Below are 13,488 nucleotides of genomic sequence, written 5' to 3' on the forward strand. Positions count from 1 at the left end.
TTTGTGATTACATGGATGGACCTAGAGAGTATTAGGCTAAGTGAAATAAGTCAGACAGAGAAAGACAAATACTGTATGATTTTACTTACATGTGGAATCTAAAAAATGAAGCAAATGAAGAAACATAACAAAACAGAAACAGACTCATAAATACAGAGAACAAATTGGTGGTTGCCTGAGGGGAGGAGGCGTGGGAGGATGAGTGAAATAGATGAGGGAGATTAAGAGGAACAAACTTCTAGTTATAAAATAAATATGTCACAAAATAAATATGTCACGGATATGTAATGTACTGCATAGGGAATATAGTCAATAATATTGTAATAATTTTGTATGGTGACAGATAGTAACTAAACTTACTAGGGTGATCATTTTGTAATGTATAAAAATATTGAACCACTATGTTGTACACCTGAAACTAATATAATATTTTAAGTCAATTATACTTCAATTTTAAAAAGAATGTTTCTTGAATTGCAAGGGCAATACAGAAGATTAAATACACTGAAATATTCATTTATGGGTAGAGGGACCACAGAATGGCTTAGTAGAAACAGACAGGGTTGAAAAACTGCAGCTAATTCTGCAGCTTTGGGGTGAGTTTGGTGAATCTGTCTAGGAAGTATGTGATAACAGCCTCACATTTCTGGAAAAAGAAATAAATTTATTTTTTATTCAACTTGTCTTAGAAAAAGAGAGAAAACTCTCAGCTTAAAATGGCTCATAATTACTTGACTTTGGAAGTGCCAGCTTGTCAAATCAGGGTCAAGGAATTAACAACCACAGACAGAAAACTCTGGATAACATAGAGTTAATCTACTAAGGGGTTGTGTTTGCCTTGCTCTTTCATAGAGTTTTTTTAAAAAAAGATAGACTTCCCACTTGAACGCAAATTTTTACATTCCTTGTCTCTGTAGCGCAAAAACAAAAACTAGAATCAGGAGTCACTGTATATACTTATCATCAATATGGTCATAAGTTCTCATTTACCTAAAGATCTTTGGAGAGTTTGGAAGATGTTTTTCACAGGTGGTGGGTTGTGATTTTGGTCCTTTGTTGGATTATTTTCTGTGGGGAAAAAAATAACACAATTACCAAGTTTTGCCAAATACAGTCAATCTCCAAACTTTATTTCAACTTTAGAAAGCCACTAACTATGAGAAAGTAGCAGTCTGTTACAAGAGCAAGTACAAGGAGCAAATCCCCCATGCATTTCCATGATGTGGACTCAATCTAAGCTGTCAACCAGTAACACCTTGGGCCTGGTAAAGTCATCTTAAATGAGCCCAGAACCAAGAACTTTTGGCTTTGTGCTCAAGGAGAAGTTGAAGTTTTACATCTTCATAATTTCTTTGGGTGTTGTTTGTTTGTTTTGCTCTCAGGAGACTCTAGCGTTGAGATGCGCCTTTGGTTATATGTTAACAGCACTTTATTGCTACACTGTTAACTGAGGGCTAGATTCCCTTCAGTGGAGCTATGATCATTATGACCTTGAACTCTCCGCAGGCCTGGGCACACTTTTTCCAAGACACTTCATTTCCAAAAAGGATAATTTCCTCACCCCTCTTCCTAGCCGGCCCTCTGCCTTCTAACCATTAATTCTGGTTTTTTGAAAGGTCACTATTGCTAAGGAAGAGGTACAGACAGGGTAGTCTGGGATTTCCTGGTCCCCACAGAGTAGCCTCAGAGCAGCTCCTGGTCTCTGAAGAGGGGCCTGGTCGGCCTCCTTTTCTTGTGGGGTGTCACCTTCACCACGGTATGCAGGGCCTCCTCAGGCCCCGTCTTTGTTCACCTACTCAAAACACCTTATCAAGCAGACCTACCTCTCTTTGAATCTCCCAAAGCTCCATGAAAGTATAACCTAAAGCACTTTTAACATACTTTCAATTTTAGCATGTTTATGTCCAATGATTATTAATGAGACTGACTCTCTTACTAGCTGTGAGCTCTTGGAAGACAAGAATGCCCCGTTTAGCTCTCCAGTTCCTGGCACAGTGCCTACCACAGGGAAGGAGAGCAACAGCTGGTCTTGAGTAAGGGAAGGAATCTTTTTTTTTTTTTGCCATACGCGGGCCTCTCACTGTTGTGGCCTCTCCCGTTGTGGAGCACAGGCTCCGGACGCGCAGGCTCAGTGGCCATCGCTCACAGGCCCAGCCACTCCGCAGCATGTGGGATCTTCCCGGACCGGGGCACGAACCCGTGTCCCCAGCATCGGCAGGCGGACTCTCAACCACTGTGCCACCAGGGAAGCCCAAGGGAAGGAATCTTAAAGAACCTTGACTGCAACCTCATGAAAGACTGAGCCAGAACCACCAGCTAGGCCTGTCTGGGTGGCCAAGATTGCAGTAGTTTGAAGGCTGAAAGGCACTGGAGGGTCTGCTTCCTAGCTGGCTCACAAGCTGTTGGCAGAAGGCCTCACCTCCTCATTGGCTGTAGGCAGGAGGGCTCAGTTCCCCATTACAGGGGCCTCCCCTTAGGACGGCTGGAGTGTCCTCACATGGCAGCTGACTTTCCTCTGAGTGAGCAATTAACCGAAGAGACAGCCAGCCGGAAACCATAAGGTCTTTTACGACCTAATCTATGAAGTGGTACATCATCACTTCTGCCATATTCTATTTATTAGAAGCAAATCACCAAGTCCAGCCCACAGTCAAGGGCACAAGGATGAAGCTCCATCTTTCAAAGAGAGGGGTATCAAAGAATTTGTGGAGATATTTTAAAACCACAGTAGGAATGAAATTCCAAGGAAGACAGTTGAACAAAAAGGAAACATTCACTTGTGTCCATGTGAACATGAGGATTTTAATCAGCTACCTCTGCTTTGGTGCAAGAATTGTGGATGGAGAGAAGTGATACCCTTACAGAGGCATCTACGCTCTGAAGGAAGCCTGGACCTGGGTATGCAACCTGTACCATTAAGCAGAGACCCCTGAAGGACTTCCAAGATATAAGTTTAGCCATATGAAATTGGAGATCTTTGACCATTTTTGACCTACAAAAACAGTAAGATCAAATGAGTCAACCTAACAGTATAGTCCCAAGGGAGGATTTCTAGTCTACATATTTCTTCTAATTTTGAGGCTCCTAGAAACCCAACATCATGGATTATCAAGATAAGTGTGATGATCAATTTGTAATGTGATCCTTTGTTAACAAAGAAAAAATGGAATTGGCCTCAAGCCACATTTAGATCGCTCACTGCATACCTTAAAGATCTGGGAAGACAGAGGAAAATAAATCCGTTTTGTGCTTAGGAAGTGGTCAAGCATCGAGTAAAGCTCCGAGAAGGGAGAAAAAGCCATAAGGCTGATGACCGAAGGACACTTTTCGAGAAGGTGATGTCATTTTTGGGAACATGCAAAAGTCCTAGAGAAATCTACCAACATGGCCAGTTGGGACATGCCACAAAGTCAGAGAGGGAATGGTACACTTTTTCCAGGGGACCAAGCTCAGTGGGGTACCAGGGACTCCAGGCCCCCTCCAGTGTCATAACCAGGGTGGGGAGGGGGACAGGAGTGCTCACTGTCAGCATCTGTATTTGACAGTTCTTTCATACAGCAACTACTTGAAAGGAAAATGCTACCCTCCCTGTTCTCCACTGGCAACGTTTCGAGCACATCAGCAGCACAGGTGGAGCCCACTCAGCAGAAGACAGAAGGAGGTCTTGCCCTGGGCGCACTGGGCATCTGGTCTAGTGAGAAAATCTAAGGACCAGTCATAAGCAACTGCAAATTATTGTTCAATGTGGTGTCTGTGAAACTCTTTCTGCCTAAAAGTTCTTTCAGGTGTCCTTAAAAGGGATACAAATTATGCAAGTGTAACTGGTGTGTCTTACAGGCATCCTGCATTCAAACAGCGGCACTGTCTCCTACTAGCTGCTTGACCTCCGGCAAGTTACTTAACTTCAGTATCTACATATGGAAAATGGGGGCATAATAATAATGGTGCTACACACATAGGACTGCTGTGGGCATTAAATAATGTAGTTGGTACTCAGTGCTCAGTGTACATTAATTTTATCATTATAACAGTGATCATTATTTTTTCAGAATGTACCATTCACTCCTTCATTCACACATTTATTCCTTTAGAAAATCTTATTCAGCTCCTACCTTTATCAGACCCTAACTCCTCAGCCCTGGGGAAAGACAGTCTAGTGAATGCAACAGTTATTTTTATGATTTGTCTTATGGTCATTTCAGCATATGTACCAGAAGGATGATTACCCATAAATTTAAAGGGGGAAATAGACAGTCCTAAATACAATAAGGCATTAAGTAGAATATAATGTATGCAAAGAAAAGATGGAGGTTATAAATTAATTCTGACGTTAAAAGAACAAACATTTTGTCCTGGTTCCTATGAAGGAAAATAGCAGTTCCTTATTTGAAAGCAATTAACAGAAGGAATTGCTTTACAAATCAAAAGACCAAGCTAGAGAGTAAGCTGTGTGTCCCCCAAGTAGATCATTAAATTACATTTAATGAACAATTGTATTTATTATTCAGGGTGTCCTAGCACTATAATGTGCACTCCTGGACAGGCCACAGCTAACATTTGCAGGGACTAGCGCAAGAGTACAAATGGAGACACACCCATCATATGTATCAATATTTAAAGGTTCTAGGGCTTCCCTGGTGGCGCAGTGGTTGAGAGGCCGCCTGCCTATGCAGGGGACGCGGGTTCGTGCCCCGGTCCGGGAAGATGCCACATGCTGAGGAGCGGCTGGGCCCGTGAGCCATGGCCGCTGAGCCTGCGCGTCCAGAGCCTGTGCTCCGCAACGGGAGAGGCCACAACAGTGAGAGGCCCGCATACCGCCAAAAAAAATAATAAAATAAAATAAAATAAAAGTTCTAAACTGTGACTTGGTCTGCATTCCCACACAAGGACTTGCAGCCCACTGCTTCCTTGGTGGCTAAAGGAACCCCACTTCCCAGGATACACTGAAGCAGGACAGAAGCTGGAACCAGGCCCAAGACTCCTGAATAGTGACTGGACACACCAAATCTCCCTATGATCAAGTGGGATTTATTCTAGGAATGCAAGGTTTGTTCAATATTAGGAAATCCATTAATATCATATACAATACTAGTAGACTTAAGGGAAAAATTAAATAATATGAATAGTTACAAAGATCCTGACAAAATTCAACACCCATACCTGTTTTTAAAAACACACAAGCAGGGGCTTCCCTGGTGGCGCAGTGGTTGAGAGTCCGCCTGCCGATGCAGGAGACATGGGTTCGTGCCCCGGTCTGGGAGGATCCCGCATGCTGCGGAGCGGCTGGGCCCACGAGCCATGGCCGCTGGGTCTGCGCGTCTGGAGCCTGTGCTCCTCAACGGGAGAGGCCGCGGCGGTGAGAGGCCTGCGTACCGCCAAAAAAAAAAAAAAAAAAAAAAAAAACACAAGCAGGGTTTCCCTGGTGGCGCAGTGGTTAAGAATCTGCCTGCCAATGCAGGGGACACCGGTTTGAGCCCTGGTCCAGGAAGATCCCACATGCCACGGAGCAGCTAAGCCCGTGCACCACAACTACTGAGCCTGCGCTCTAGAGCCTGCGAGCCACAACTACTGAGCCCATGTGCCACAACTACTGAGCCCATGTGCCACAACTACTGAAGCCCGCGCACCTAGAGCCTGTGCTCTGCAACAAGAGAAGCTACCGCAATGAGAAGCCCGTGCACCACAACAAAGAGTAGCCCCCGCTCACCACAACTAGAGAAAGCCCACGCACAGCAACAAACACCCAACGCAGCCAAAAATAAATTAATTAAATAAATTATTTTTTTAATGCAAGCAAAGAGAAATTGACAGATACATTCTCAAAATGTGAATATATGTACTCATATGTATATATGTATGTATGTATGCATTTATGTGTGTGTATATGTATGTACCTTAGTCATCTTAGTTCTATAACCAGCATCTAAATCAGGAAACACTAAAGGCACTTCCTCTAAGAGCAGGAACAAGGCAGGATGCCTGCTGCATCTCCACCAGTACTCAAGATTGTCCTAGAGGTATTAGCATAGACGATTAGACATGATAAAGAAATCAGAAGCACAATAATTGGTAAAGTAAAACTATTTCTATTTTCAGATGATATAATGGCATAACCTAGAATTGCATGAGGTGGTTGAATGTAAAATTAATATACAGAAGTCAATTGCCTTTCTATACCAAAACACTAATTAGGTAGAGGATATAATGGTAGGGAAACCCCCCTTTACAATGACACAGAAGATTAAATTACTTAGGAATAAACCTAAGATATGTGCAAAATCTACATGAGGAAAACTTAAACACACTGAAAGAGCTCAAAGTAAACTTAAAGAAATTGGAAAGACCTCCCCTTTTCTAGGATAGGTTTGACTTACTATCCATTTCCCCAAAGTGAAATTGCATTATAAATTGAAAGCAGTGCCAATAAAAACACCAACAGGCTTCTAATCAAGTTAGACAAGTTAATACTAAAGTTCATGGGGAAAACAAACATGCAAAAATAACCAGGAAAACACTGAAAAAACAAAAACTGCCAAAAGGGGACTAGTCCTGCAAGACATGAAAGCATACTGTCTCAGCCTCTGTAATTAAAACAGTGTAGTACTGTCATGTTCAGAGACCAATAGACCAGTGTTTAGGCTAGAAAGCCCAGAAGTAGACCCAGTACTTATGGGAATTTAGTATATGATAAAGGGGGCTTCCCGGGTCACTGGAGCAAAGATGGACTTTTTAATAAATGGTGTTGGGACAAATGGGTAGCTATTTCACAGAAAAATGGGATGACGTGGACTGTGTTGATGAAGCCATTCTAGCCCATGTGTGGTCCTCAGCACAAAAGCATCCTCTCACTTCTCCCAGCGGAGACCCAGGCACCAAAAAGATGCCCAACTATATTTAATTTATGATTATCATGCAATTTACAGAAGGAAATGTGTAGTGTAAATTCAGGGATACTAGAAGTATTCATTTTAAAGAGACTTCTGTGGTAAATTGATCTCCGAAAACCATCTCAGCCAGTGGCTCCAAACACCAGGGGCTGGTATCTGGCCGACTCTATCCAAGTCACTCAGAGAATATGCAAAGATGTGCAGAACCTGGACTCCGCTTCTAGAGATTCTTGGTGGGTTCCGAGAATAAGGATTTTTAATAAGCTGTTTCCATTCCACATCCTCTTCCCCGTGGCTGATGCACAGTTGGGCTTGGGAACCACTGACCTAGTTCCTATTCCTGCACCCAGGAAAGACCACATATTCGCCAACTCAGACAGTGACATATTTGGCCTTTCTGTTTTGTTTTGTTTTTTGGCCATACCGCACGGCTTTCAGGATCTTAGTTCCCCTACCAGGGATCAAACTCGTGCCCCCTGCAGTGGAAGCACTGAGTCCTAACCACTGGACAGCCAGGGAATTCCCTATTTTTCTTTTTAAATTTTTACATCTGTCTAGGGAAGAAATGATGCATGGGATTCTAGTGCCTTATCCTGAGGAAGTAGTTCCTCTTCAGAAGCCCATTTGCTTCCATCATAATCGGATCTGAGATGAGCCTTTGCTTTGATGGAGAGAGTGCCTCTGGGGTACCACTTCCAGAAAGTGCTCACTAGCCCCGTCCCCCAGGGGTTGGGGAGAGACTTCACTGTTCAGTTTGGGAGACGGATTCAGGTGCCTCTTACTGGCTCCTTTCTCCTTGCCTCTGTCTCTCTGTCTCTATCCCTCTGCAGAGAGCAAACGTTTTGATCTGCTCCTCTATGCTGTGAATTTTACAAAAGCAAACTCTCACGGAGGGGGTTTGGAGAAGGCAAGGGTATCCTAAACCTTACCAGTGACTGGAGCACTCTTCCTAATTGCAGGTGAAGCACCCACGTTAGCCAGCCAAGTATTCCTGGAGAGAATGGTCTGAGCTCCATCTGCTGGACCCTCAGCTCAGTCTCACATTTGGTTCTGAACTCAGGCAAGAGGAAGAAGAGGTATCACTTATTGACCCCTAGCTCCAATTTTATCTATTTGCATTTACTATTATTGGAAATTCTGTCCATGCTGCCAAGGAAAAATTCGGATTCAGAATTCCCATTAACATTGGCTCCTGTGATGATAAAACACATGAAAACAAATTGAAAATTTTTTATCAGTACACCCTTACAAGCCCCTTGGGCCCATATTTTCAGTGTTTTTAAAATTCTTTTTCATTATGGTTTATCCCAGGATATTGAGTAGAGTTCCCTGTGCTCTACAGTAGGACCTTGTTGTTTATCCATCCTATATATACTAGTTTGCATCTGCTAATCCCAAACTCCCAATCCAGTGTTGAAATGCTAAAATAGAATTCAACTTGTACTTGGAAATGTGTGTTTGAAAGTTTATATGTTATTGTAGAGAGAAGCACCAGCTGATTGCTGATTGCAGAGGCTGGAGCCCAGGCAGATGCTGTGGGAAAGGAACCTCAGGAATTGGAATTCACATCTGTATGCAATAGTCCAACAAGTTCTCACTCCTCTGCTACCCAGGCACTAAGGTGCACTGCTGGCAATTTCTGATTCCCATTTCTATCCTTATGACCTGTGATCGAATACCTGCCTTAATTCTCAAAGTGTTACTTAAAACATAATAATGATATGAAGCTGCTTTAAAGGGAAGAGTGTGTTCATCACTTTTGTTATTTCTACGGCTGGGCCTAGGGCAAGTGATTTTTTTTGTCCTTGGTCGTATCCGTGGAATGAGGTACTAAAGACTGCACCAGCTCTCACCCAGGGCTGAGATTAGCCTCAAAGCAGGTCACGCACGTGGAAGTATAAAGCGTGTTGGGCGGAAAGTTATTACACCACTCAGGGCTCCCGGTGTAAGGAACAGTAAACACCATTTGCAATTCCAGTCCCTGTCCTCTGAATAGCCTCCAGAGAGTAAGAACCTGTCGGACACATGAAGTTAAGGGACTTCCCTAAAATAGAAGGATAGTTACACTTTCATCTTGGAGGTTATAGAGAGGATTTCAGACAACTCTTTCCTTCATATCTCTATTTGTCTTTGCTGCACAAGTAGCTGTTTTAAAGAACGGTAAAATGATAGCTTAGTACCTACAATACAGTACATAGGCCTATAGAAAAATGTGCACTGAAAGAGTTTTAAACACATATACTTGCTTTCTTTTGTGTCTCTCTTTGTAATTGATTTGCCTGCTGTTCTTCTTGTTTCTTCTAGAATTTCATCTCAAGTGAAGTAAATAAAGGCATATTAATACCAGCAGTGGAGATCTGATGTTTTTCCCTGTAAAGCAGTCTATAAATACAGTGAATAAATGATACAAACTCAATGAATATGTGAAATTACACTCTAAAATTCCTTCTCTTGGGAAGGGAAATTCTAATAACATAAATCATTTCTGAAAATTTTTGATTCCACTAGATGTCCGGGGCAGTAAACATTGCCCACTAAAGATATGTAGCTAGAAACTTTGTCCCAAATCTCATGATATGTAGTGTCATCATTTTCCTTCTTATTCGTGCTGTCATTCTGACCCATCTCTGAGACTTTCCCCAGGATGGCCCATAAATATGGGTGAAGGCCGGAGGGTAAAAATAAAGCAAAACAGAGTTTTAGTCAGAAAGCTCTTTGTTTATAAACTGTTCCTAATTTTTCATGTTACATTTTTTGAACTATATTAATTTCTCCTTCCCTTTTAAAGTTTTCAGTCTTCTACTGTTCCCTGGGGACAGTAGTTTTGTTTGTGCTTCTAGGTTTACTTTGAAAAGCAACAGAAAGTCATCATCACAAATTCCATTCATTTTGTGTATATTCTGAGTCCTTTTTCAAAGGTTGTTGGTATTTGGTGGGTGGTCTACTCACCTGATGGAATAAATGCTGAACAATAAGGACACAAAAAGCTTAACCATTACCTCACTCATTCAAGATGATGAGTTCTCACATCCCCTTCCTTGATGAATGCATTGACCTACAAGTTCCTGAACTGCTGCTCAGAGAGAACTTGGCAAGTTTATCAGTGGCCCACCAATGCCAAGGCCAACACTGGCCCGGCACTGGGTGGGTCAGTAGGCCTAGGGGGGTGATGGGATCCTTCTAAACCCTGCACCAGCCACGCAACTTCAGATGCAGCCACTCCCCTTCCACACATGTGGGGCTGGATTCAGAGACACAGGGCACCTACCAAGAAGAGAAAGGTGTTCTCATTCCTAGATGGGAATTCCTGAAAGCGTGGATAGTGGGACTGCAAGAGCTATCTGCATCCATTCATTCATTCAGCTATGGTCACTGACCACCAATCAATCAGCCAGACAGTACCGATTTATTGAAGCCTCTTTTTTTTTTTTGCGGTACGCGGGTCTCTCACTGCTGTGGCCCCTCCCGTTGCGGAGCATAGGCTCCGGATGCGCAGGCTCAGCGGCCATGGCTCACGGGCCCAGCCGCTCCGCAGCATGTGGGATCTTCCCAGACCAGGGCACAAACCCCTGTCCCCTGCATTGTCAGGCGGACTCTCAACCACTGCACCACCAGGGAAGCCCTCCAGTACACATTTGAACACTGCATGATCTTGGGCAGTGAAGTTCTGTGGGATTTGGTTTTCTCATCTGAAACTGGAGGGAAAGATGCCGACCACAGGAGGGCTATGAGGAGGGGGGACAGAATTCGCTGATGTGACATGGAGACTGAAAGTGCTCTCCCCTCATCCTGTCTCAGTGCTACTATCTATGATGAATGACAGTAAACAGCGCTGGTTCCAAGCAAGGTCATGTTCAGCCCTCAGCTGGGGAAGGAACAGAGACAGACGGACACACGGCTCAGGGGCTTTTCAACAAAAACTCTCCTCTCCACAGGCAATGAGGCCAATGAGCAGTGACTGACCATTCTGGAAATGTGATGCTTTCTTGTTTGGGAAGAAAGGAAACAATACTGCATACTCTGCACTAATCCCCACTGTGGGTCTGTATTTGGGAGGGGCTCGGGGACCTGAGGTCATCCCGACATGACTGGTTTGATAAGCACAAGGAATTCCTGATGTTGTCATTGAGGAATGAGATGGAAAAAAATGAAGGTGCAAACACAGGTGAACCGGCTTCGCAATCTCCCCTAGGACGGCATGGATGGATGTTAAGACTTCTGCTGACCTGCATGTGGTTACATCAAGGATATGGATTAATTGTGCTAAAAGATGGTAGTGACCTGTGGAGATTTTGAGTTATTATCAGGCTTTTCTTTTTGGAGGTCATGATGTCTGTGACACATTTTCCTAATTCAAGGTCAAGGCCAGGCCTTTTCTCTGGCCCCTGGGGAGTGGGCAAACCCATCAGGGAGGAGAAACTTGTCCCTTAAAGAAGGTGTTTCAGGCCACAGCACCCACCTATTCTGAGTTCCACAGAGTATTCATTGTCTCCAAGGATCTGAACTTTTAACTCAAAACCAAGACAACACTAGTTTCCTCAGTCTGCATAGACATTGAGTAATCTGTGCACATGGCAGGTTTCAATTCTACAGGAAAATCGCTAATTAGGTGGTTAATGGTGCATGGATATGATGGCTTTTTTGGTAAATGCAAGAAACAAGTTCTCTCTTGCTGAGATGTTAGTGAATCATTAAGAATCAATACAGTGGAAGTGTATGTAAGCCCATGCAGTAAAATACTTGTTCACGAAAATCCTTTGGTTTTTAAAGTGCCCTGACAAGAGGAGTTACTGTCTCCCCTTTTCTTGATGTCACCCCTGACTGACTGCAAATGTACCTACTGTCCTTCATGACACATGACACTGTTTTGTGATATTGGTCTGCTTAATTTTGGGAAAATAGTACTGTAGCTTTTCTCCACAGACCCAATTTCTTTACATTGAGAGAATGTTCCAGAATGTGGTCAACCAGTTAGTTTAGTAAATAGCAAAAGCGTTTCCAAATGCAGTAAGATCCTAAAAAGTAGAGCATGGAAATCTAATGTTCACTTTGAAAAAGTTATGTTCATAAGATGTGCATAACAGCGTTATTCAGATAGCCAAACGGTGGAAACAACCCAAATGCCCATCAACTGATAAATGGATTGACAAAATGTGGTAAATCCACACAATGGAATATCATTCAGCCATAAAAAGGAATGAATTCCTGAGGCATGCTACAACGTGGATGAACCCTGTTAGACGTGTTAAATGAAAGAAACCTGTCACAAAAGACCATAGAGTGTGTGATTCCATATATGAAACATCCAGAATAGACAAATCCATAGAACAGACAGTAGGTTAGTGGTTGCCAGGGGCTGTGGGAAAAGGTGGATGGGGAGTGACAGGAAGTGAGTGTGACATTACTTTTGGGGGTGATGAAAATGTTCTAAAATTAGATAGTGGTGGCTCACAACGCTGTGAATGTACACTTTTAAAGGGTGTATTTTATGTTATGTGACTAATATATCAAACTGTTATTTAAAATATAGTGTGTGGGGCTTCCCTAGTGGCACAGTGGTTGAGAGTCTGCCTGCCAATGCAGGGGACGCGGGTTCGTGCCCCGGTCCGTGAAGATCCCACATGCCGCGGAGCGGCTGGGCCCGTGAGCCATGGCCGCTGAGCCTGCGCGTCCGGAGCCTGTGCTCCGCAGCAGGAGAGGCCACAACAGTGAGAGGCCCACGTACCACAAAAAAAAAAAAATATATATATATATATATATATATATATATATATATATATATATATATATATAGTGTGTGTATATGAGAGAGTAGATTAAACATGATTGGCCTGATTAACACACAGAGGTTCATTATACTAGTCTCTCTCTTTTTGTATATGTTTGAAAATTTTTATAATGAAAAGTGAAAATGTGCATGTGTGCTACCCAACCATGGAGCTCTGGATTTTGAGAAAGGTGTAAAGTTGGGGAAAACGTTAAACTTCTTCCTTCTCCTGAGCAAGGAATCCCTAGAGTAATCTGGGGAGGTAAAGCAGGAGTTCCTGTGAACACAGGAGTTCTTTGGGGGTCTGCTACCAACGAGATTTCAAACAATGCTGACGGATAATAAAACCAAAGCAATGGCAGTTAAGCTAGCTTCAAACTCAAGATGCACAAGCACCTGTCTTTTGATCCCCGCTGCCCACGCCTCTACTTTCCCCCCATCTCAGCAACAAATCAATCCTTCTACTTGTTCAGGCCAAAATCCAGACTACATAACAGACTCCTGTCTTTCTCTCTCACCACACATCCAGTCCACAAGCAAATCCTCTCAGGTCAACTTTCACACACATCCCAAAACCTGGCTAAGCTTGCCCACCTCTACTGCCCCAACAGAAAACAACCAGCACCATCCTTATTTCACTGCTGCTGAAATAAGAGGCCACTGTTGAATGGCAATGAGTCCCCTTACCAAAATCTTCACCACCTCCTCTCCCACTTACCCCTCTTTTCCCTTCTATCTGCTCACATCACCAGAGGAAGAGAATATGGGATGCTTTGCAACCTGAGTATACCATAGGGCTCTTATGTAATCTACCAAGTGCCTTTAAGTGATCAT

At 43.3% G+C, this 13,488-nt stretch overlaps 1 long non-coding RNA gene across 1 annotated transcript in view; it reads right to left on the bottom strand.

Moving 5' to 3' along the window:
* Positions 1 to 13,488, bottom strand: part of LOC132501170 (uncharacterized) — a 38,599-nt gene that overhangs the window by 18,769 nt on the left and 6,342 nt on the right. Inside the window, exon 2 of the long non-coding RNA XR_009534182.1 lies at positions 991 to 1,068. This is a non-coding gene — a long non-coding RNA (uncharacterized LOC132501170). The remainder of the gene's footprint in view (positions 1 to 990; positions 1,069 to 13,488) is intronic.

The sequence above is a fragment of the Mesoplodon densirostris genome, chromosome 14 (genome assembly GCF_025265405.1).
Source record: "Mesoplodon densirostris isolate mMesDen1 chromosome 14, mMesDen1 primary haplotype, whole genome shotgun sequence".
NCBI classification, from domain to species: Eukaryota; Metazoa; Chordata; class Mammalia; order Artiodactyla; family Ziphiidae; genus Mesoplodon; species Mesoplodon densirostris.